This window comes from Amblyraja radiata, chromosome 49 (assembly GCF_010909765.2).
Source record: "Amblyraja radiata isolate CabotCenter1 chromosome 49, sAmbRad1.1.pri, whole genome shotgun sequence".
In the NCBI taxonomy this organism is placed as follows: domain Eukaryota; kingdom Metazoa; phylum Chordata; class Chondrichthyes; order Rajiformes; family Rajidae; genus Amblyraja; species Amblyraja radiata.
In genome coordinates, this window is record NC_046004.1 from 839,919 (window position 1) to 864,731 (window position 24,813).

General features: G+C 43.6%; 1 long non-coding RNA gene across 1 annotated transcript; it reads left to right on the top strand.

Annotated features, from left to right (window-relative positions):
* Positions 1-831: 831 nt before the first annotated feature.
* LOC116968967 lies at positions 832-19,539 on the top strand. Its single transcript, XR_004410573.1, has 3 exons — positions 832-1,007; positions 1,130-1,133; positions 19,500-19,539. It is a non-coding gene; the product is annotated as an uncharacterized LOC116968967 (long non-coding RNA).
* The last annotated feature ends 5,274 nt before the right edge of the window (positions 19,540-24,813 follow it).

Below are 24,813 nucleotides of genomic sequence, written 5' to 3' on the forward strand. Positions count from 1 at the left end.
AACTATCCAATTTATTTTTAAATGATAAAAACGAACCTGCCTCCACCACCTTCACTGGAAGCTCATTCCACACAGCCACCACTCTCTGAGTAAAGAAGTTCCCCCTCATGTTACCCCTAAACTTCTGTCCCTTAATTCTCAAGTCATGTCCCCTTGTTTGAATCTTCCCTACTCTCAGAGGGAAAAGCTTATCCACATCAACTCTGTCTATCCCTCTCATCATTTTAAAGACCTCTATCAAGTCCCCCCTTAACCTTCTGCGCTCCAAAGAATAAAGCCCTAACTTGTTCAACCTTTCTCTGTAACTTAGTTGCTGAAACCCAGGCAACATTCTAGTAAATAAATAAATAAATTCTAAAAAAATATTTGAATGTAATCCATAATTCTGTTGAAACTCCAGAAATGAAAGGAAAACACCGTTTCTATAAAGATATCACACATTTTTAATTCCGTATTTTTCCATTGTTCAAAACCTTTATCCAACACAGAAGGTTTAAATGAAGGATTATTTACAAATGGGAAGAGAAAGTGAGAAATTATCCAATTTTAACGCATTTTTTAATTGTTTCCAAATTCGTTTCCCACTGTATATTATAGGGTTGTCATTACAAGTTGTTTTATACCGTTTTGTGGGAGCTAACAGCATCGGGCCAATTTCAAAATGCAGGCAATCCTCATTTTCCATCTTTAACCAGTCTGGTTGCTGATCCATATCTTCCAACCAAAAGTTCATATTTTTAATATTCACTGCCCAAAAGTAAAATAAAAAAATGGGTAAAACTAATCCTCCTTTCATCTTGTATTTGCATAAATGTTTTTACTTATTCTATGGTTCTTATACACCCAAATAAAACTTGTGACAATAGAATCAACTTTAAAAAAAATGGGGGGATATATCGGGATTGATTGGAAACGGTGTAGTAATTGCGGGAGAAAAATCATTTGTATGGCATTGATTCTACCGAGCATTGAGATGGGAAGTGTTTTCCAATATTGAATATTCTTATGTAGTTTATTAAGTAAAGGCGGAAAAAATAGTTTAAATGATAAATCATTTATCACATCAATTCCTAGCTATTTAATTTTTTCATTGACTATTTTAAAGGGAGATTGTTGCGATATATACAAGTTAAGTTCCGTCATTGGCATGATATCACTTTTATTCCAGTTAATTCTATATCCCGAAAATAAGCCTAATTGAGTTATAAGATTTAACAAGTTTGGGATGTTAGTTTCTAGATTTGTAATATATAGTAATACATCATCTGCATATAAGGAGATTTTATTAACTGTATTTTTAGTATTATACCCATATGTTTCTGGGTGGGCTCTAACACTTTCTGCCGATAGTCGTCGTTTTGGGTCTGAACATTTCATCTGACCTTTTGGACGCTGGGTTACTCCACTACTGTATTCGACGAACTTAAAACTATCATACCGATGACTCCCAGGGATGCTGCCTGACCCGTTGTATTAAAAGAGCATTTCGCGTTCCATGGACGCATCAAAATATCTACCGTCCTTTTCGTCTCCTGAATTATATTAGAATCTGATTTAACATGTGGACAGGGGATGCGGCGAGGGATGGAAGGGAGGTCGAAGGACGCAGTTGATATTGATACCGGGGGATTGGGGATGAAAGGATCATAAGCGGCGTAATAGAGGGAAATGAATGATAATATTAATTCCCCTGCTTCTGAGTACTTACTTCCCAGACTGCCTACCAGCCAAAAGTAAATCTTCATCCTTTTGCTCACCATTACATCCACCCTCGTCTTTTCGACCTCCCTTGCCGCTTGTGCCAGCAGTTGTTCTCTCCGATACCGCCCCCGACCCTACATGATGAAACGAGTTATATTGAAGCATTGAATCTCGTCTCCCCGCGTCGATGAATCCCGAATAGCTATGTATCCGCAGCACTATTTGATCCAAAATCAAATATACAGATCCCGTAGTTTTCACTTTGCTTTACATTTTGATACGTTTACAAACCAAAAGGGGAATCAGCGCGCAAATGCTCCAGATCAGAAATCAAATCAGAATATATTGGTAAACAGAAGCAGCGTCTTTGCTTAGCCTAACGACGTCAATGTTTCACGCCAGACATCATCAATTATAATAGGAATGTTACAACATTTTGAGATTTCAAAAATCAAGCCTGTACTTCGTCCCATCAGATAAAGCATTAAGATAACTTTAATTTGAGACCTAATTCACTTCAGTATTTTAAAAGTTATGGTCATTCTCATACTCGGAAATTAGCATCTTGTTCCCTGTTGTTTTTCCATTCTTAACACAAAATCTGTGACGGAGGACAGTCAAAAGCCCATAACTTTCTTAAAAATTAAGAGAGATTGAATGACATTTTCAATTATTATAGATTGAAGCATTCTGAAACAAATATGAAACACTTTATAACTATATAGCCATATAACAATTACAGCACGGAAACAGGCCATCTCGACCCTTCTAGTCCGTGCCGAACACGTATTCTCCCCTAATCATATCTGACGAATCTTATAGAATTTTTCGAGGATGTAACTAGTGACTAGTGACTAGTGGGGTACCGCAAGGCTCAGTGCTGGGACCCCAGCTATTTACGATATAAATTAATGATTTGGACGAGGGAATTGAATGCAGCATCTCCAAATTTGCCGATGACACGAAGCTGGGGGGCAGTGTTAGCTGTGTGGAGGATTCTAGGAGGCTGCAAGGTGACTTGGATAGGCTGGCTGAGTGGATAAAGGAGAACCAGTGGATGTGTTATATCTGGACTTTCAGAAGGCTTTCGACAATGTTCCACATAAGAGATTAGTATACAAACTTAAAGCACACGGTATTGGGGGTTCAATATTGATGTGGATAGAGAACTGGCTGGCAGACAGGAAGCAAAGAGTAGGAGTAAACGGGTCATTTTCACAATGGCAGGCAGTGACTAGTGGGGTACCGCAAGGCTCAGTGCTGGGACCCCAGCTATTTACGATATATATTAATGATTTGGACGAGGGAATTGAATGCAGCATCTCCAAATTTGCCGATGACACGAAGCTGGGGGGCAGTGTTAGCTGTGTGGAGGATTCTAGGAGGCTGCAAGGTGACTTGGATAGGCTGGCTGAGTGGGCAAATGCATGGCAGATGCAGTATAATGTGGATAAATGTGAGGTTATCCACTTTGGTAGCAAAAACAGGAAGGTAGACTTTTATCTGAATGGTGGTCAATTAGGAAAGGGGGAGATGCAAAGAGACATGGGAATCATGGTACACCATTCATTAAAAGTAGGCATGCAGATGCGGCAGGCAGTGAAGAAGGCGAATGATATGTTAGCATTCATAGCAAAAGGATTTGAGTATAGGAGCAGGGAGGTTCTACTGCAGTCTTACAGGGTTCTGGTGAGACCACATCTGGAGTATTGCGTACAGTTTTGGTCTCCTAATCTGAGGAAAGACATTCTTGCCATAGAGGGAGTACAGAGAAGGTTCACCAGACTGATTCCTGGGATCTCTGGACTTTCATATGAATAAAGACTGGATAGATTCGGTTTGTACTCGCTAGAATTTAGAAGATTGAGGGGGGATCTTATAGAATCTTACAAAATTATTTAGGGGTTGGACAGGCCAGATGCAGGAAGATTGTTCCCGATGTTGGGGAAGTCCAGAACAAGGGGTCACAGTTTAAGGATAAGGGGGAAATCTTTTAGGACCGAGATGAGGAAAACATTTTTCACACAGAGAGTGGTGAATCTCTGGAATTATCTGCCACAGAAGGTAGTTGAGGCCAGTCCATTGGCTATATTTAAGAGGGAGTTAGACGTGGCCCTTGTGGCTAAAGGGATCAGGGGGTATAGAGAGAAGGCAGGCACAGGATACTGAGTTGGATGATCAGCCATCGTGATATTGATTGGCGGTGCAAGCTCGAAGGGCCGAATGGCCTTCTCCTGCACCTATTTTCTATGTTTCTATTATTTTTTTCACAACACATCTAACTAAAACTGTACGCTGGATATTTAGATTAAAAATATTGATCATGGATATACAATAACACAAAATGTAGATGATTTAGATATTCTTATGACATGATTGTGCAAAAAAAAATTATTTGATTATCTTGAGAGTGGATGTTTCTTGAATGTGATAGATTGGAATGTTGACGTGGCCGTAAATTTAAACCCACATCGGCAGGCAAGACACGGTCGATTCGTATGTGGGCCTAAATAACATTTTCGCATCATGCGATTAAAATGAAGCCACAACAAAAAGCAAACTAATATGTTAAATAAACGACATACCTTTTGTTTTGTCCTGATATTGCGATCCGTGATGTTGAAGGCGTTAAATGCGTTTTTAGTCGAGTTAAAATTTAATTTCTGCGATTAAATCGTCTAATATTTTTTTTTAATCCATGACCGGAAGCCCGAACGATTTTTCTTCATCAGTAGCCCGAAGATATCCCTCTCTATCCCTTTTCTAGCAGCCCGAGGACATCCTTTTCCGACAACCAATGCAAACCTGCATTTTCATCCGACCCCCCTTCCCCCCCCCCCCCCCCCCCGCGCACAACGGCTCCGGAATCGCACGCACCGGCAGTGGCAGATCTACTGCGCCGCTGATGGTAGGTTTTGTAACATCGCCATTATATGTGTGTGAAGGAACTGCAGAAGCTGGTTTAAACCAAAGATAGACACAACATGCTGCAGTAACACATCGGATCGAAATGCTGCATGTTTCGCTGAGTTACTCCAGCTTTTTGTGTCTACCCCACCCATTTTTCTCTGATGCGCACCGCCAATCCAGCTGATGATCCTTGGACCGAACGCCTGAACTTTAAGCAGCTTCCAGCTTACTCTCTGCGTACATCCAGGATGTTCTGTATATTTTTTCATTTGTTCTGGGGTAAAAAATAACAGTCGAAAGTTCAAATTGATGATCTTTAATCAGATATCCTCGAGCGCTTTGGGAGTTTGCGAAAGACAGCAACTATTTTTAAGAATTAATTTTTGGAATATACATGGCATTGCTCGTGAACGCCATGTATAGTTGCAAAGTTATTGCTCTGAATGTTTTTTCTGATTAATCCCGTTGATCGCAAGACTAGTAAGATCGAACAGTAACCATAACTCCGTAACACCAGTGGCCATTTAAATATTAATTTCGCTGTACTTTATTATTTCTCCAGCAAACATACTGACGGCAGCGGTTTACCATGTCCTTCACATTTGACCGTTTTGTCAGCATTTGCTGCCCGAAGCTGAGACTCACATATTGCACGGATAGGACGGCCGTCACGGGCTGCATAAAGTATATCCCCTTCCATTTCATGTACGTGCCACGTTTAACCGTGGACAATGTGAATTGGTGGTTCTACACAAACGCGCCTACTTCATTTCCACTTGGTGGTTGTTTGGTTCGTGGATGTGTTCAATCTCTCTCCCCTTACTACCCTTCATAATAATTATATTGTTCAACGGACTGACGGTCAGGAACATCATAGCGGCCAACAGAGTCCGTCGTCGCCTGAAGGCAGTTGATAGTCAGGATACTGAGACGGAGAATCGGCGGAAGTCCATCTTTTTACTGTTCATCGTGTCCGGCGCCTTCATTCTGCTGTGGACAACGGTAGCTGTAACCTTCGTCTGCACTCAGGTCACTGTGAATTTCGCGGGCGGGGATCACTCATGCACATCTTACATCGGCAATGAAGTTGGGAACTTGCTCATGCACATCAGCTCCTGCGCCAACACGTGTATCTACGGGATGACACAGAGGAAGATCAGGCTGGAGGTGACGAACGCGCTTATAAATTTACAGCGTATTATTGTTAAACTCGTGACACCCGCGCGGCAGTTGCCTAGTACTGGAGCCCTTAATCTATTCCTTCACATGACCGCGCTATTCCGTAAATTTGGTTGCACCCAGAGCGGGCATCTTGGGCAGGACTCTTCGTGGAATTACATTTTATACCAATGTCCAATGTATTGTTAGTTGCTATCCCCAAAATATTTCTTATGTCGCGCGCTCGACATTGAAGACTAGCTCGTAGGTGACCTCTTTTTTCTTCAATCATTAATATCCGGCACATACTTTATGATTCAAATCCATAGGTTCTACAAATCCATACAATCTACATGCCCCCTCCACTCTTTGTTGTGTGCAACGTGAACGCACATTAATTTCCTCCCACCTTCAAATCTGTACCCTCTCCATCCCTCCGCCTTCCCGGTTCTCCGACCAGTTTGACTCTCCCCGATTACATCATCTCTGTTTGCTTTTTTTGTCACCTTCTCCTAAGTAACAATGATCACACCTGACACTTCCTTATCTCTGTGCCTGCCTCTCCAATGACGTTTAGTGCGAAGAATGGTCTCGACCGGAAACGTCACCCATCACATTCAGAGATACTGCATTTCCCGCTGAGTTATATAGCATTTTGCGTCTACCTTCTGTGTAAACCAGTATCTGCAGATGCTCCATTCTCCTTTCCACCGATATTGGTTCCTCTGACTTCATATTTTACGCGTCCTGTATTTTTAGCTCCTTCTCTCACGCTGTTTTCTCTTTTCATCTCTGGTATTTGTACCGATACGAAATTCCTTGTGTCTGCATTTACTCTGGCTGAACGGAAAATACGGCCGTCGCGTCTCGGTGCCTAATGGTTCTCTACAACCGGCGTCTGCATCATTTACCCTCGATCCAATATGTAAAATTTATCGGTTTAAATGTACGCTCTAGTGAAATAGAACGATTAACTTTGATTAATATTTGCATTGACATCGAGTGAAAATCTGCATTGTTTTAGAATCACTTCATCTGCAAACCTGCCAGAGTTCTTTTCGAATCACATTGCAGATAATCCGTTCTTGGGTGAGGAATGGCTAAGTTTCATGATAAAAGCAGATGCGCGGGACAAGTGCGGAGGTGTGTTTTGAACAGGAACAGGTTTGGATGTTAGAGGAAAGTGCTTTCTTGGGGAATAGGTCCATCGATGACATGTCCGAATCAAAAGGCCTTCTGATCAAAGTGCAGCATCAGCATCTTCCAGTGAAGAGGAGAGCTAAGGATGGCACTCGAAACGGTCAGTGTATGACGAATAGGGTGGACAATAGACAATATACAATAGTCCATAGGTGCAGGAGTAAGACATTCTGCCCTTCAAGGGAGCACCTCCATTCAATGTGATCATGGCTGATCATCCACAATCAGTACCCCGTTCCTGCCTTCCCATATCCCCTGACTCCACAATCTTCAATCGCCCTATAGAAACATAGAAACATAGAAATTAGGTGCAGGAGTAGGCCATTCGGCCCTTCGAGCCTGCACCGCCATTCAATATGATCATGGCTGATCATCCAACTCAGTATCCCGTACCTGCCTACTCTCCATACCCTCTGATCCCCTTAGCCACAAGGGCCACATCTAACTCCCTCTTAAATATAGCCAATGAACTGGCCTCGACTACCCTCTGTGGCAGGGAGTTCCAGAGATTCACCACTCTCTGTGTGAAAAAAGTTCTTCTCATCTCGGTTTTAAAGGATTTCCCCCTTATCCTTAAGCTGTGACCCCTTGTCCTGGACTTCCCCAACATCGGGAGCAATCTTCCTGCATCTAGCCTGTCCAACCCCTTAAGAATTTTGTAAGTTTCTATAAGATCCCCTCTCAATCTCCTAAATTCTAGAGAGTATAAACCAAGTCTATCCAGTCTTTCTTCATAAGACAGTCCTGACATCCCAGGGATCAGTCTGGTGAACCTTCTCTGCAATAATGTCCTTCCTCAGATTTGGAGACCAAAACTGTACGCAATACTCCAGGTGTGGTCTTACCAAGACCCTGTACAACTGCAGTAGAACCTCCCTGCTCCTATACTCAACTATCTAGCGCTCTGTTGAAAATATCCAGGTAGTCGGCTTCCACCGCCCTCAGAGGCAGAGAATTCAACAGAGTCAAAACACTTTGTGTGAAAAAGTGTTTCCTCATCTCCGTTCTAAATGGCCCACTCCTTAAACTGAGGCCCCTGTTTCGGGACTCCCCCAACACCGGGAACATGTTTTATACCTCTAGCGTGTCCAAACACTTAATGATCTTATATGTTCCAAGAAGATTCCCTCGTCCTTCTAAATTCCAGATAATTAGCCTAGCCGCTCCATTCTCTCAGCATATGACAGTCCCGCCACCCCGGGAATTAACGCTACACTCCCGCAATAGCAAGAATGTCCTTCCTCAACATTGGAGACCAAATCCGCACACAATACTCCAGTTGTCGTCTCACTGGGGCCCTGTACAACTGCAGAAGTACCTCTTTGCTCATATACTCAACTCCTCTTGTCATGAAGGCCAACATACTATTTGCTTTCTTCACTGCCTGCTGTACCTGCATGCTTACTTTGACTGATGAACAAGGACCTCCAGATCCCGTTGTACCTCCACTTTTCCCAACTTGACACAATTTGGATAATAATCTGCCTTCCTGTTTTGCTACCAAAGTGAATAACTTCACATTTATCCATATTAAACTGCATATGCCATGCATCTGCCCCCTCACCAACCTGTCCAAGTCACCCTGCTTCCTCATAGCATCTTCCTCACAGTTAACACTGCCACCAAGATATGCGTAATCTGTAAATTTGCAAATGTTACGTGATACCTTCATCTAAATCATCAATATGTATTGTAATTAGATGCGGTCCCTCTGAAAATGACACGTTAATCGCTACTCTTTGTTTCCTGTCTGCGAATCAAATTGATGTCCATGTCAGCGCTCTACCCCCAATACCATGTGCCCTAATTTTGAACACCAATCTCCCATATGGGACCTTATCAAATGCTTTCTAAAAGTCCAGGTACATTATATCCACTGGCTCTCCTTTGTCGATATTTCCTAGTTACATCCTCAAAAAAATCCAGAGGTTTAGTCAAGCATGATTTCCCCTTCGTAAATACACGCTGTCTCGAAACGATCTTGTTACTGCTATCCAAAGGTGCCGCTATTTCATCTTTCGTGATTGACTCCAGCAACTTCCCCACCACCGATGTCAGGCTAACTGGTCTATAATTCCCAGTTATCTCTCTCCCGTCTTTCTTAAAAAGTGGGATAACAGTAGCTACCCTCCAATTCACAGGGCCTGATCCTGAATCTATAGAACATTGGAAATGATCACCAATGCGTCCACGATTTCTAAATGGTGACAGAGGGAAAGGACATCAGAAGGAAGCATATGACGTGGCTTTGGAGTAATATAAAACGAGTCGGAAACTGATGCGGACAATTACAGAGACCAGAAGGAAGCACTAAATGTCAAGCAAGGCAGATTAAGGGAAATCCCACGACTTCTTCTGGAAATAAAATGGTGGCAGGGGGAAGGTTTGACCATTCAAAGATCAAGGTGGAATGTATTCGTGGAGGTAGATGACGTAAGTGGGGAACTGAAGGAGTACTTTGCATCTACGAGGAGAAGGAGTTGGAGGATTGCAATATTAGTGTAGAAAATACAAAATATGGTATTTTATGATCGAGAAGGCGGTGGTGCGGAAGTTCTTGAAGAACATTAAGGTGGATAACACCCCAGTGCATGACGGGATCTATTCTAAACTATTGGGGAGCCATGAGAGGCGATTGAGGGAGACTGTACAAGTATATTTGATCATTCTCCAGCCAAAGGTGAGCTCCCAGAGTACGTCAGCGTGGTCACTGTTGTTCCTTTGTTGAAGAAATAGGGAGTCAAAATACAGAAAACAATAGTCCGTTGAGCGTCACATCAATGGCAGGGAAACTATTGGAGGGAATTCTTGGAGATAGAACTCACCGATTTGAAAGGGAGTAGGTTCAGTGAGATTAGCCGGCAATGCTTTGTCCGTGGTATGTCGTGTCGTGTTGATTGTGATTTTTGAGGAGATGACAAGGGACATTTGTGGCGATAGGGCGGTGGATGTTGTGTACATGGACTTTCGTCAGGCTTTTAATAAGGTCCTTCGTGTAAGGGTGATCCAGCTGATTAAAGTGTACCGGATTCATGATGACTTGATCGTATGTATTCGTAATTGTGTTATTGGGAGGAGAGAGAGTGCTGGTTGAAATGTAGCTATTCCGGCAGGAGCCCTGTGACAAGTGTAGTACCGCAGAGAACGGAGCTGGGACCTCTGCTGTTTGTGCTATTTGCAATGATTGGCACCATCGCACCTGATTCCGGCACCGCCCTCGGTAGCGCGTCCAGTCTGCATTGAGCATAGAACATGGAACAGTGCAGTTCATGTGATAAGCACATCGGTGTGGAGGGAATGAAGGTAGATGGAACACTAGCAGGCTGAGGACATTAGTCTATAGAGTATGAGTCATAGAGTAATACAATTCGGAAACAGGCCCATCGGCCACCTTGTCCTAATCTAATACCATGCCCCAGCTACACTAATCCAACTTGTCCGCGTTTGGTCCATATCCCTCCTGTCCATGTGCCCGTCTATCTGTTACTTAAATGTTGGGATAGTCCCTGCCTCAACTATCTCCTTTAGCAGCTTGTTTCATATCCACCACCCTTGGTGTGCAAACGATGTCCCCTAGATATCTATAACATATTTTCCACTTCACATTACGCCTTCCTGTTGTCCGCGATTCACCTACTCAGGGCAAGAGACTCTGTGCGTCTACCTGATCTATTCCTCTCATGGTTTTGTAAACCTTAATAAGATCACCCCTCATCCTCCTGCGCTCCGATCAATAGAGCCCCAGCATACTCTACGTGTCCCTATACCAACCCGTGCAGTAATTCTGATTTTTGCGCTTTTTATGACCGTGATTAGTATTTCCACTATAATTGCGTCTGTGTAACATCAACTCATTTCATTGCGTTTTATGCCTGCCATTGCCTCCCAGTGCCAGAGGAGTGCACACGCGCACACACACACGCACGCACACACACACACACACACACACACACACACACACACACACACACACACACACACACACACACACACACACACACACACACACACACACACACACACACACACACACACACACACACACACACACACACACACAAGGGTCTATGGGATGGAGCTTGGTACCAGGAAGCATTATACTGTTTTAAAATGAAAAGATGAACTCCTCAGCAATTTAAAAGCGAACATTGGGGATTTGCTCATTCTGATTCAACTTGCAACTTACAAATGTTGACTGGCAGGGACATTTCAAAGTGAGATAGGGAGGGTTCAGAGTGAGTAAATCGCTATTAGGGTTGTCCAGCTCAGTTGATGTCGGCAGGCCGAGAGAACTCTGGCTGACGAGGGATATTGAATCTCCAGTCAGGAGAAGAAGGGGGTACGTGTCAGGTATCGGCAGCTGGTAACAATTGAATGCCTTGAGAGTTACACGGAACACACCAGGATGGATTCACCTCGGATGGAAATCCGGAGAACAAAAGGGGAATATGACATATTCCTGACATATGTGGTAAAGCGAAGTTCCAAAGGTTTCTTTTGTAATTTAAGAAGAAAGGGTTGCAATAGGCGAGCTAAAGGTGTGGGCATCTGTGTATGCAACCGCGGGTTGATGGCCAAGGTCGTAAACCTACTTATCGGGTATAGTCAGCACGGCCTTTTTAAATATGCCCCTCAGTTCTCAAAACTTATCGATGGATATATGTAATCCCAGCTTCCTATATCTGTCCGTTGCCTCCTCATTCTGCCTTACCAGAGGCTCAATTTAGTTCGTCATCCAAGTTTCCTTACTCCCACCTGTTTTGCACCTCACTCTAACAGGAGCATGCATGACATCAACGGCCACCATACTTTCAAAAACAGTCCACTTACCCGACGTTAGTTTTGCGGGGAAAACTTGGTCCAATCAACTTTAACAAGTAATTCTCCAATACCATCAAAGTTTGCCTTGTCCCTGTACAGAATCTTAAGTGGTGAGCTCACTCTGACTCGCTCCAAAATTATCCTGAAGCTCTAGTGATCGCTGAAAGGTTTGCCCACGAACACTTTCGTTATTACGCTTCCCAAGCTCCAAATAGTAGACCTAGCTGTAATAAAGGAACAATGTCATTAAACCAGAGAAGGTATGGAAATATGCAAGAGAACCTTTCACATGAACCCTGCCTCGTTGACCAGAAACACGCTGCTGAAGAAAGATTGCGCAAACACGCCCGTATATTTTCCCCAAGCAGCGCGCCAAGCACCTGTTTAAAACGGCTTACGCGTAGTCTCCTTGTTCTTACACGTTAGTAACAATGACACTTGAATAACTCGAACTACTTATTTACCAGAAACCACATGCTCTGTAACTTCCCACCAAATCAATATGCTTCCGGGTCTCTTTCCTGCACACCTTTAAATAAGCACACATCTCTCCTTTTCCCCACCCCCATTCCACCCCATTCCCCAGTCTCCTTTCACCTCTATTCACCCACCTGCCTTTTTACAATTCTTCCATTATTATCTCCTTATGTCACGTGTCCTATTCCCCTTTCACCTCTGGCCTTTGTCCACCCGTGTCCAAAACACCCATTACCTCTATTCACCGTACACACACCAGACGTGTTCCCGCCACACCCATCGTCCTGCCCTCTCACCCTCTTCTAGTTCAATTAGACTGAGGAAAGATCCCAACTAGAAACGTCGCCTATCCATGTTCGCCAGAGGTCCAGCCTGACATGCTGACGTATTCCAGTACTTAGTTTTTCTTTTAATCCGGATTCCTATTTCCCCGCGTCTACACAAGTTACCTGCTTCTGATTTGTGTTATATTTCTTGAGTTTTTTTGCGTTTAGAGATAAATCGCGGAAACAGGATCTTCGGTCCCACCGAATGTGCGTCGACCAAACATCACTCCGAACAGTAGCGCTATCCTACTGACTGGGGTCAATTGACAGTAACATCGAAGCCAATTAACCCACAAACCTGTATGTGTTTGGAGTGTGAGAGGAATCGGAGAACTCGGAGAAAAAACACACGGTCACATTGGAAATGTACACACAGGTTTGGAGAGAGAGAAAAGACACTGGGTTAAAATGACTGAATGGTAATTCTTACTCCAGTTCTTTTCTATACACGTCATATCTAACGCATTTTCAGTGAATGATGAGCGAGTAAATGCTTCGTGCTTAACGGAGATTGCGGGGCGTTATTTTTTTCAGAGAGGGCGGAGGGAGTCGTGGACATGCTGTCCAGGGGGTGGCGGAATTGGATTCCATGGCGGCATTTAAGGGGCTTTTGTATGGGCATATAAATATGCAGGGAATGGAGGGATGTGGAACATGGGGAGCCAAAGACGAATAGTTTAACGTGGCATTACGTTTGGCACGGACGTTGTGGGCCGAGAGCTCTGTTGGTGTTTATCACTGTTCCATGTTTCATGCACCGTTCAAGGTGTTTCGGCTCCTAGTGCACGGATTCCGTTTCCCGTCGCATTTCGGTTCTCGATCACTCTCCAGTGCCCCGGTGCCAGCTGAACGCCCGGGCGCATCCTCTCTCTCCGTCTCGCGTTCTCTCTCTCCCTCTCTCTCCGTCTCGCGTTCTCTCTCTCTCTGTCTCTCTCTCTCGCACACACGCACACACACACACACTCACACACACACGCACACACACGCACACGCACACACACGCACGCACACACACACACACACACACACACACACACACAAACAAACACACACACACACACACACACACACACACACACACACACACACACACACACACACACACACACACACACACACACACACACACACACACACACACACACACAGACATGCGCGTACACATTGAGAGCAGTATCGGTCACCATATCTGAGGAGGGACGTGCTGGCTCTGAGCGAATGATGAGTGTTTGAAGGGACTGGGCTGTTGCACGCTGGTGTTTAGAAGGATGTGGGCAGACTTTATTGAATCTTACCTAATAGTGAAAGGCCTGGATTAAGTGAATATGAATACGTCGTTTCCACGAGTTGGAATAAGACCAGATGCACAGCCTCGGAATAAAAGACACACCTTTAGTTAGGAATGGTGACGTTATGGGGAGAAGGCAGGAGAATTGATATGTGTGAGAAAGATAGGTGAGACATGATTGAATGGCGGAGTACACTCGTGGTGCTGAATTGCCTACTTCTACTTCCATTACTTAGTAATGCATGAATCGAACGCACAACTGCATACGCACACGAATCTACACACACGCACATACACTCACACACTTACTCAAACACGCGCGCACACAACGCCGCATAACCATATATATGCAATAATCTACACACACACGCTCTCTCTCTCTCTCTCGTTTTCTCCTAGAGAGAGCGATCTCTGCGGGATCCTAGCCTCTGAGCTCTCGCTCTCTCTCTCGCTCTCTCTCTCTCTCTCTCTCTCTCTCTCTCTCTCTCTCTCTCTCTTTCTCTCCTCTCTTTCTCTCTCTCTCTCTCTCTCCCTCTCTCTCTCTCTCTCTCTCTCTCTCTCTCTCTCGCACACACATACACACGCGCGCGCGCACACATACACAGTGTTGGCGCGGTGTGTGTGTGTGGGAGGGGGGGGGTGATGGTGGCTAAAGTGTCAGTGTCGGCGCGGTGTGCAGGTGGTATTTAATGATATTTACTGCCTTATTTATTCAGGCAGCGCTTCTTTCAATTTCTGTTGTATCCTATTTGGGTATTCTGTTGTAAAGTCGTGAACGTGAAACTTTTAAGACGATGCTGTGACCTCGAGTAGAAGCTGACACAAAGACTTAAAAGCTGAAGTAACTCAGCGGGACAGGCAGCATCTCTGGAGACAAGGTTGCGTTTCGGGTCGAGACCCTGCTTCAATACTTTCAACGTGAAAGCTAATTTCTCTCTACACACGATGCCCGATATGATGTAAATCTCTGGGCATTCTCGGATTTTTAGGTCAAATGTGCATTCAAACTTGCAACATGTGCAGGGTGTTTTTGATCATTGAAACTAAAATGGAACATCCGCACATAGTTTACTGATATAAAGCTGTTTTTAACGTGAGGCGACATAGAAACATGGAAACTAGGTGCAAGACTAGGCCAATCGGCCCTTCGAGCTAGCAACGCCATTCAATATGATCTTGGCTGATCATCCAGAATCAGTACCTTATTCTTGCTTTCTCCCCATATCCCCCTGATTCTGTAAGCCCGATGAGCTATATCTAACTCTCTCTTTAATACGCTACAGTGGTCCAGAGGAATACATTTGCGACTATATTTGCATTACACCCACCCCGTGAGTTTCATCCACTGATTCCATGAATTCCAATACTGATGATTCACCTTTGAATTGGAAATGCATGTTAAGCATTTTGTTATGTCAAATTCCCTTTTCTGTCGATATTAATGCAATAAATGCGTTTTTTATTTCGGATTTGATTGTGTTTTGATAATTTTGATAATTTGCCAAACCAGATGAATGGCCGCGCGGAGCAGGCACTCGAGCGTTAAAACGGAACTTTTGTGAAGTACCACCTGGCTTTCGACGTTTTTACTCAGCTGTTATTATGTTATTTTTGTCGGGTAAAGAAACAGAGTTAAGGGGCAGAAGTTCTCGAGTATTTTGGGATTTACGAATGGCAAAAAGTTATTTTTATAACGAAGTTGTATTGCAACCCGTCGCCAGCGTAAAGTTCTATTGAACGCCACGTGATAATTGCTGTAAAACGAGCCTCGCATCGTTAAGGGCTGTCGCGCTACGTAACATTCAATCGTAAAACTTTAACTCCGTTACATCGGTGGTTCCATTTAAATATTAATTTCACTGTGCTTTGCTATTCCCCCAGCGAACGTGCTGACGGCTGCGATCCTGTACCGGGGAAAGTGCGGGCTCGCTAAAGGAACCACCAGGTACATGGTTGCGATGGCAATCTCCAACCTCCTCGTTCTCATCGCTCACGTGTTAATTGAGAAAATCTACATGCACTACACCCCTAACTCCTTCCTCTTCCTCACCGCAATTTGTCCATCCAACATATACCTACGGGTCGTTACTCTGGACTATTCTGTCTGGTTAACCATGTCCTTCACCTTTGATCGTTTTGTCAGCATCTGCTGCCCGAAGCTGAGACTCGCCTATTGCACGGATAGGACGGCCGTCATGGTCATTGTATCATTGTGGCCGCTAAGTTGCTTAAAGTTCATTCCCTTTAACTTCATGTACGTGCCACGCCTCATCGTGGATAGTGTGAAATGGGAGTGCCGACCGAAACGCGACTTCTTCATTTCCGGTTGGTGGCTGGTTTTTTCGTGGATGTGTACAATTTCTCTCCCCTTACTACCCATCCTAATAATGGTATTGTTCAACGGACTGACGGTCAGGAACATCATAGCGGCCAACAGAGTCCGTCGCCGCCTGAAGGCACTGGTTGGCAAGGACACTGAGGCGGAGAATAGGCGGAAGTCCATCGTTTTATTGTTCACCGTGTCCGGCGCCTTCATCCTGCTGTGGACAACGACAACTGTTAGCTTCATCTGCACTCGGGTCACTGTGAATTTCGCGGGTGGGGATCACTCAAGCCCATTTTACATCGCCAATGAAGTTGGGGTCTTGCTCACGCACGTCAGCTCCTGCGCCAATTCGTGTATCTACGGGATGACACAGAGGAAATTCAGGCTGGAGGTGAAGAACGCGTTTACACATTTAACGAGTATTGTTCAACTCATGACGCCGGCGCGCTAGTTGCCCAGAGCTGGAGTTGGGAAATGACGCCACCCTTCAATCTCGTCTTGCACATGTCGCGCTATTCCGTGAAGTTGGTTCCATCCAGAGCGGGCATGTTAGACTCGTGAAATGAAATGTTATACCAATATTCAATGTATTGTTTTTTTATTTATTTATGTATTTATTAGAAGTAGACATATTATAAAATGTAGTTACATATTATAGTAAAAAAACTTTTCATATACATCAGTCATACATTATTAAAATTTTCCATTATCAATTACTTCTGCTTCTAGTGTTTTTATTTTTTATAGAAAGAGGGAGAAAGAGAGGGTAGAAAGTTACAGATAAAAAAAAATAAAATAAAAAAAACACAACAGAAAAACAAGGGACGTGGAATGGGTTACCTGTAATACGTCAATGGAGATAGGTTCGTAGGTTATAAAGTATAGCTTTTCATCTGGTACTGAGTTCAAGTTTCAGTTGGGTCCTCTGAAGGGATAGATTGCTGTGCCAATCTATCCCTTCAGATAGTTAATGAATGGAGCCCAAATTTTATGGAAAATATCTTGTTTGTCCATTAAAACAAGTCTAATTCTTTCTAAGTATAGGGTCTCCGACATTTCCGTAATCCACATTTTAATTGTGGGGGTTGTAGGGCCTTTCCAAAATGTTAATATTAATTTTTTTCCGGTTATTATACTATAGTTGAGGAAATTTATTTGGTTTGTTGTGAGTGTTAAGCTTTGTTCTGATATTCCAAGTATTATTAATTTTGGGTCTGGGTCCAGTTTTGTATTAATAACTTCTGAAGTTATTTCAAAAATATCAGTCCAGAAATGTTTAAGTTTTATACAGTTTGCAAACGTATGTGTTAAATTGGCCTCTAGATGTAGACATTTATCACAAATAGGAGATATTTGTGGGAAAATTCTATTTAGTTTTATTTTAGAGTAGTGTAGTCTATGTAAGTAAGTAAGTAAGTAAGTAAACTTTATTTATATAGTGCATTTTAAGTCAATTTGCATTGACCCCAAAGCGCTTCACATAATTTAAATAATAATAAGTTCCATTGCAAACCATAGAAAAAGGTTTAAAAAAAAAAAAAAAAGAATAAAAATGGACACAACATATTACAGAGTTCAACACAAACATCCCCCCACAGCAGAATCAAAACATTTCCACTGCGGGGGAAAGGCACCAGAAAGTTAAGTCCTCTTCCTCTGTGAAACATCCCGAGGTCAGGGCCCATCTGTGGCCGTGCAGCCAGTCCGATGATTTTCAGGGCCCTCTTGCCGTAAAGATGAAACATCGGCGTCGGGTGAAACATTCCTCAGCGGCTTGGAAAAGTCTGGAGCGGCTGTCCCCTCCCCGGAGACCGGAGACCGCGGCACTCGTAGTCCTCCGGCCGCGCCGGCTGAAGCTCCGACCCCGGTGAACTCGATCTCTGGCTCTGCGGCGCTCCAAATCCAAATCCAGCGCCGCCCGCGGCCGAACGCCCGCAGCCACAGCTCCGCGATGTTGGAAGTCGGCAACCAAAGCGCTCCAGAGCTTACCGCACGGCGACCCGGTAGGCATCGCCCGCTCCTTGTTGGTATCCCAGCGCTGCGCCACCGCCGCCGAAGCTGTAGTCCCAGCCGGTCCCGACAGGAAAACGCCGCTCCCCTTTCGGTGGTAGGCCGCGAGGACGGGGCGAAGAAACAGCACGGAGGGATGCTGCCTCTCCGACCAGGTAGGGGACTAAGAATAAAGTTTCCCCCGTCCCCATCCCCACCCCCCACATAGAAGACCTCCACTAACATAAAATAAAATAAAGAAAGGTGTAGAGGCGGACTGCGGGCAGGCTGCCATACACAGACGGCGCCCACTCCCGCACATCCGCCATCTTGTGTATATGTAAGTATATGTAAGACCTTGAATTGTATTAAAGTATGTCTGGCATTTAATGAACATTGATGTATTTGTTGTAAACTTTCGTCCCACATATCTTTCGTGATAGGGTGACCTATTTCATTTTCCCATTTGTATCTATATGGTTCGGTCGGTGGTACCTCGTTGTTTAGTAGGGTGTTATAAATATAAGCTATTAGTTTTTCAGTATTAGGATGCTTGTTCAAACATTCATCAAGAATTTCTGATTCCCTATTCCTGTAGATTTGTGTATTAGATTTAACATAATCTCTAATTTGTAGATATCTGAAGAAATTATTTGAGTGCAGTCCATAATTCTGTTGTAACTCTTGAAATGAAAGAAAAGTACCTTTCCCATAAAGATGTCCTATATTTTTGATTCCATAATTTTTCCATTGTGTGAAACCTTTGTCCATAAAGGATGATTTGAATAAAGGATTATTTACAATGGGAACGCAGAGTGGTATATTATTCAATTAAAATTTTTTTTTATTTGTTTCCAAATTCGTATTCCACTATGTATTATGGGGTTTTCTTTATAGGTTTTTTTGTGCAGTTTTGTGGGGGCAAATATGATCGGTCCAATTTCAAAAGGTAGACAGTCTTCCTTTTCCATCATTAACCAATCTGGTTGTTGATCCATTTCTTCCAGCCAGAAATTCATGTTTTTAATATGGACTGCCCAAAAATAAAATAAGAAATTTGGCAAAGCCAAACCTCCATTTATCTTTGACTTACATAAATGTTTTTTACTTATTCTATGATTCTTATAATCCCAGACAAAACTTGTAACGATGGAGTCGACTTTTTTGAAAAAAAGTTTTTGGGATATATATCGGAATTAATTGAAGTAGGTACAGTTGCGGTAAAAAAAATCATTTTTATAGCATTAATTCTCCCAAGCATAGAAATGGGGAGTGTTTTCCAGTATTGAATATTCTTATGTAGTTTATTCAGTAAGGGTGGGAAATTTAGTTTAAATAAAGAGGTATATGTCTTAGTTACATAGATTCCTAAGTATTTAAATTTATCTTTAACTATTTTAAAAGCGGATTGTTGTATTGTATGTAAATTGAATTTTGTTATTGGCATGATTTCGCTTTTATTCCAATTAATTCTATATCCCGAAAACTGACCAAATTGAGTTATTAGATTTAATAGGTTTGGAATACTAGTTTCTAATTATGTAATATATATTAGTACATCATCTGCATATAAGGAGATTTTATTCCTTGTGTCTCTAGTATTGTATCCAAATATTCCTGGATGGTTTCTAACGATTTCTGCTAGGGGTTCGATTGCAAGAGCAAATAATGGTGGGGATAGTGAGCATCATTGTCTACAGCCTCTAGAGAGATTAAATTTAGTTGATAACATTTTGTTTGTTAATATTCTAGCTATTGAGGCAACACCAAAGGCAGTGGAGTTAAAGCCCTTTTTCCTGAAGAAATAGGACGCCTCCGATGTCCTGGTGTAGAAGGCCTCATCTTGAGCACTGAATCGGAGATAGAAGAGCCGAGAGATGGGGTGGCATCCTCACAAGAGGCAGGGCTGGAGGAGGCACCGGCTCGGTAGATGATGGAGTCAGTGGGTTTGTGGTCAATGTCTAGTCGTCAACTCGATGTATGAAAAGGTACACAACAGTCAGAGCCGACACTGATGACGAAGGAAAAGTGGTTCTCACAATGGTCCATTGTTGACTGCGGAAGAGGTGATAAATTAAGGGTACGAACAGTGAAACTCGCCGGACGCCTAGGGTGGAGGGGAGGGGGGCGGGGGCGGTAATGCCAAAGTTACTCGAAATTCTTCTCCCCAGAGATGCTATCTGTCCCATAGGGTTACTCCAGCTTCATGTGTCTATCCCCGATTAACAGAAAATGGTTTAGTATAGAAATACAGCACGAAAACATGTCTTTCGGACTACCGAGTTGACGCCGACCATCGTTTAACATTAATTCCATGTAATCCCACATTCTCATCCTTTCTCTTTACACTAGGGGCTACTTCAGCTTTATTTTTCTCCCTTCAAGTAATTTCCGATTTCATTTCTCCCTCCTATTTACAACTCCCAATACAATCCTTTACCGCCCTCATCCGAAAGACGTCAATACGAATTAATTCACTCGGATAGACCAAACCTGAAACTCTTGGAATTTCTCCTTCAGACCAAAGAAGGGTCCTGATCCCAAAGCGTGGCTTTTCCATTCCCCCCCCCCCCCACAGATGCTGCCTGGCCCGCTCATTTCTTCCGGCACTTAAATAAAAATACACAACCATTTCAACAGATTCGTTGTATCTACCATTTCCATTATTTACTTTGCATTCTCCCACATCTGACAATTTCCGATTTAATGCCGTCCACCCACCGATCTACATATGCCCCAAACTGGCCTTTTCATTGCTGTTGAAGTCCGCACCAACACCGCTTGTGCCACAACTTATTTATGTCCCACTGACCGACACAGTTAACGCGTTAAAATGAACGGATCGACAGGGCTGATTGTAGTCCTGTTGTTTTCACTCTTCCACATTTACATTCCCTTGGTTTTATGTCCATGGAATTTGGAGTTTCAAAGTCGTCCTGTTGTCCGCCGGATTTCTGCCAAAGAGCCCCATGAGCCCGGCTCCTCACGCCAGTCCCTAGACCGATCCTTTTACACACCCGGACTCGGAGCAAATTCTCAGCCACCGGCATAATTCCCAAGTCCCGAAGAAAGGATCGTTTTTCCGTGAATTTATTCCCAGTGAAGGTTTGGAAATGGAACATGATGTCTTCGTCGTAAAACGAAACTGCCCCAGACTTGTAACAGAGATACACTCGCAGCCTCCTGGGGTGGGTCGAGCGGGGAGACGGGCGGAAGGGATCCCGCCGCCAGATGCTCCAGACTCCTGTCTTCCGGGGACAGGTCGATCGGTCTCGTCCCCTTCACAGACCCTGCGGCGACTCCCAAACCCCAGCACCGAGTATCTACAACCTCCACATCCCAGTAATGTCTCCCTGATGTCAAGCCCTCCGATCCCAGCACACACGCCCGGTCTGTAAACCTCTTCCCAAGCACCGTCTCCTTAGTAATAGCCACTCGACTAACTTCCATCCTCTGATTCTCTTGAATTCCAGACACGTTGTTGGTGTTTTCTAATGCGAATGCCGATGCAAAACAAGTTATTCAATTCATCTGCCGTTGCTGCATTCACAAATATCACTTCTCCAGCATCCTTTTCCAGCCGCCCAATGTCCACTCTTGCCTCTTTATTATTCTTTATATATTTGAAGAACACTTGCTATCCCCTTTTATGTCATTGGCTCCTTATATTCGTATTTCATATTTTTCTCTCCATATTACCTGTATAGTTACTTTGTTGTTCTAAGAAAAAAATCCAATCCTCTAACTTCCCGCTAATCTTTGCTATTTTTTTTGCCTTCTCTTTTAGTTTTTGTGCTATATTTAACTTATCTTGTCAGCCACGATCACTTCATTCGGCTTCTAGCATCTTTCTTCCTCTTTGGGCTGGAAAGTTCCTGCACCTTCTGATATATTCCCAAAAATGACTACATTGATGTGCAACATGGGTTCCTGCTCGTATCCATTTCCAGTCAAATTTGGCCAGTTCCTACCTTATGTCCAGCTGTAATACCGATCCCTCCGATTTCATCTTCTCCCTCTCAAATTGCAGGTTTCATATTATCATATGATGGTCGCAACCTCCTAGTGGCTCCCTTATCAAATCCAGTTAATTACACAAATTCAGAATCGCCTATTTTCTGTCTGGTCCACTAAACATCCATTCTCGAAACAACAATCTTGGGGCCCTAAAAAAAATGTGTAGGGAATAGTCAGATGACGTTTCAGGTCGGGAACATTCCACATATACCTACTACAGAGCGACATATTTCAAGTTGAAATCTTATTTCTCTTTATGCATGTCGCACGATATGAGGAAAAATTCTGGACATTCTCTAATGTTTATGTCAAAATTATAATCAAACTATCAACATGCGGCGGGTGTTTTTATTTTTGCTTTTGAACTAACATGAAGCATCTGCACGCAACACAGATGTAAACTACGTTTAACGAGATTACATTGGCGAACTTGCCCAGAGGATTATATTGGTGACAAAGTCCTGTGCCCGAAGAGGGCCACGGATTTGATAGGCTTCAAATCCACGACATGAGTTTTACACGTTGTAGCCCTGAATAATTCGTCTTTGAATTCGAACTGCAACTTAAGCAAATCGTTGTGCCATGATCATTCCCTTTCCTGTGCCTATAGGTGTGCCTATCATTAGCGGTAAATATTTCAGAGTTGGTACTGCTAATACTCTCCAACAACAAACCAACCGGTGCCTTGCCCGGTTGTACAATAGATTCAGCGAAAGGGTCAGTAATATGTCCGCGGACTCATACATATGTTTTTTGCATAAAGCATTCCTCCACCAAGGGATAGCTGAAATTACTTCACTGTACGGAAATAAATGTGTTTGTTCAAGAGACTGTGAATAATACCTGGGATCCGCCACTCCCCTATCTCACTGGAGAGTTGGAACGAGTATTAATGAACATCTGAACCGCGCTATTTGCTCCATTGTCCGCCCGGACTCGACGCCGTCACAGGAACTCTTGCAGAATGGGACGTGCTCCAATTCTGTACGTCAATGAAATCATCTATCCGATCCTGGCGGCGTTTGGTATCCCTGGTAAGCTGTGACTTCAGTCGCTTAATGCGTTGTTGGTCTGATACTTAGTGACAGACCACGAGTGCTTTAGCAGCCTTTTTGCGTGATTTCCTGCACTTAGCAGTAACCCGCAGTGCTATGAAGAAAGATAAATCATCTTCATACGCATGGCCGCAGCATCACCAAACATAAATGGATAGATGGGGAACAGTTTAGAAGATACTTCGGGCAGACCTCTAAAGCGTAGATAAAACGAGAATTTAAAGCATCGTTGTAAAGGGGCCCCCGGAGGAGGGGGGGGGGGGGGGGGGGCATGAGTTGTGGTAAACTAGAACTTGAATTTCCAGATCATCGGTTTAATTATTGAAATAATTAAACCGTTGAGTTCATGAAGAGTCCAGAATTGAAAGTGAACGGTGAGCTCTGGACAGCGACACTGGAGGAGGGAATAGGAATTGCAGGAGATAAGCTTAAAGAGGGATTTGTAATGAGAGGAAGAACATTATGTTGGAAGGCAGTGCTGGAGTAACTCAGAAGATCACGAAGCATATCTGGAGGACATGGATAGGCGTCGTATTGGGTCTGAACATTTCATCTGACATTTTGGACGCTGGGTTACTCCACTACTGTGATCGACGAACTTAAAAATCTTATACCGATGATCCCAGGGATGCTCCCTGACCCGTTATATTAAAACAGCATTTCGCGTTCCACGGAGGCATCAAAAATATGCCGTTATTTTAGTCTCCAGTGTTATATTAGAATCTGGTTGAACATGTGGACGGGGGATGGGGCGAGGGATCGAAGGGAGGCCGATGGACGCAGTTGATATTGATACCGGGGGATTGGGGATGAAAGGATCATAAACGGCGTAATAGAGGGAGATGAATGATAATATTAATTCCCCTGCTTCTGCGTACTCTCCTCCCAGACTGCTAACCCGCCAATGATAAATCTTCATCCATTCCTCACCATCACATCCACCCTCGGTCTTTTCGACCTCCCTTGCCGCTCCTCCCAGCAGTTGTTCTCTCTGATATCGTCCCCGACCCTACATGATGAAACGACTTATGTCGAAGCATTGAATCTCTTCTCCCCCCGTAGATGAATCCCGAATAGCTATGTATCCGCAGCACTAATTGATGCAAAATCAAATATCCAGACCTCGTAGCTTTCACTTTGCTTTACATGTTGATACGTTTACAAGCCAAAAGTGAAATACGCGCGCAAATGCTCCAGATCTGAAATCAAATCAGAATATATTGATAAACAGAAGCCACGTCTTTGCTTAGACTAGCGAAGTCAATGTTTCAAGTCAGACATCACCATTTATATGTGTATGAAGGAACTGCAGATGCTGGTTTAAACCAAGGATTGACACAAATGCTGGATTAACTCGGCAGAGAGAATGAATGGAGATGCTGAATGTCTCGCTGAGTTTCTCCAGCTTTTTGTGTCTACCCCACCCATTTTTCTCTGACGCGCACCGCCAATCCAGCTGATGATTCTTGGACCTGAACGCCTGAACTTTAAGCAGCTTCCAGCTTACTTTCTGCGTATATCCAGGATGTTCTGTATATTTTTTCA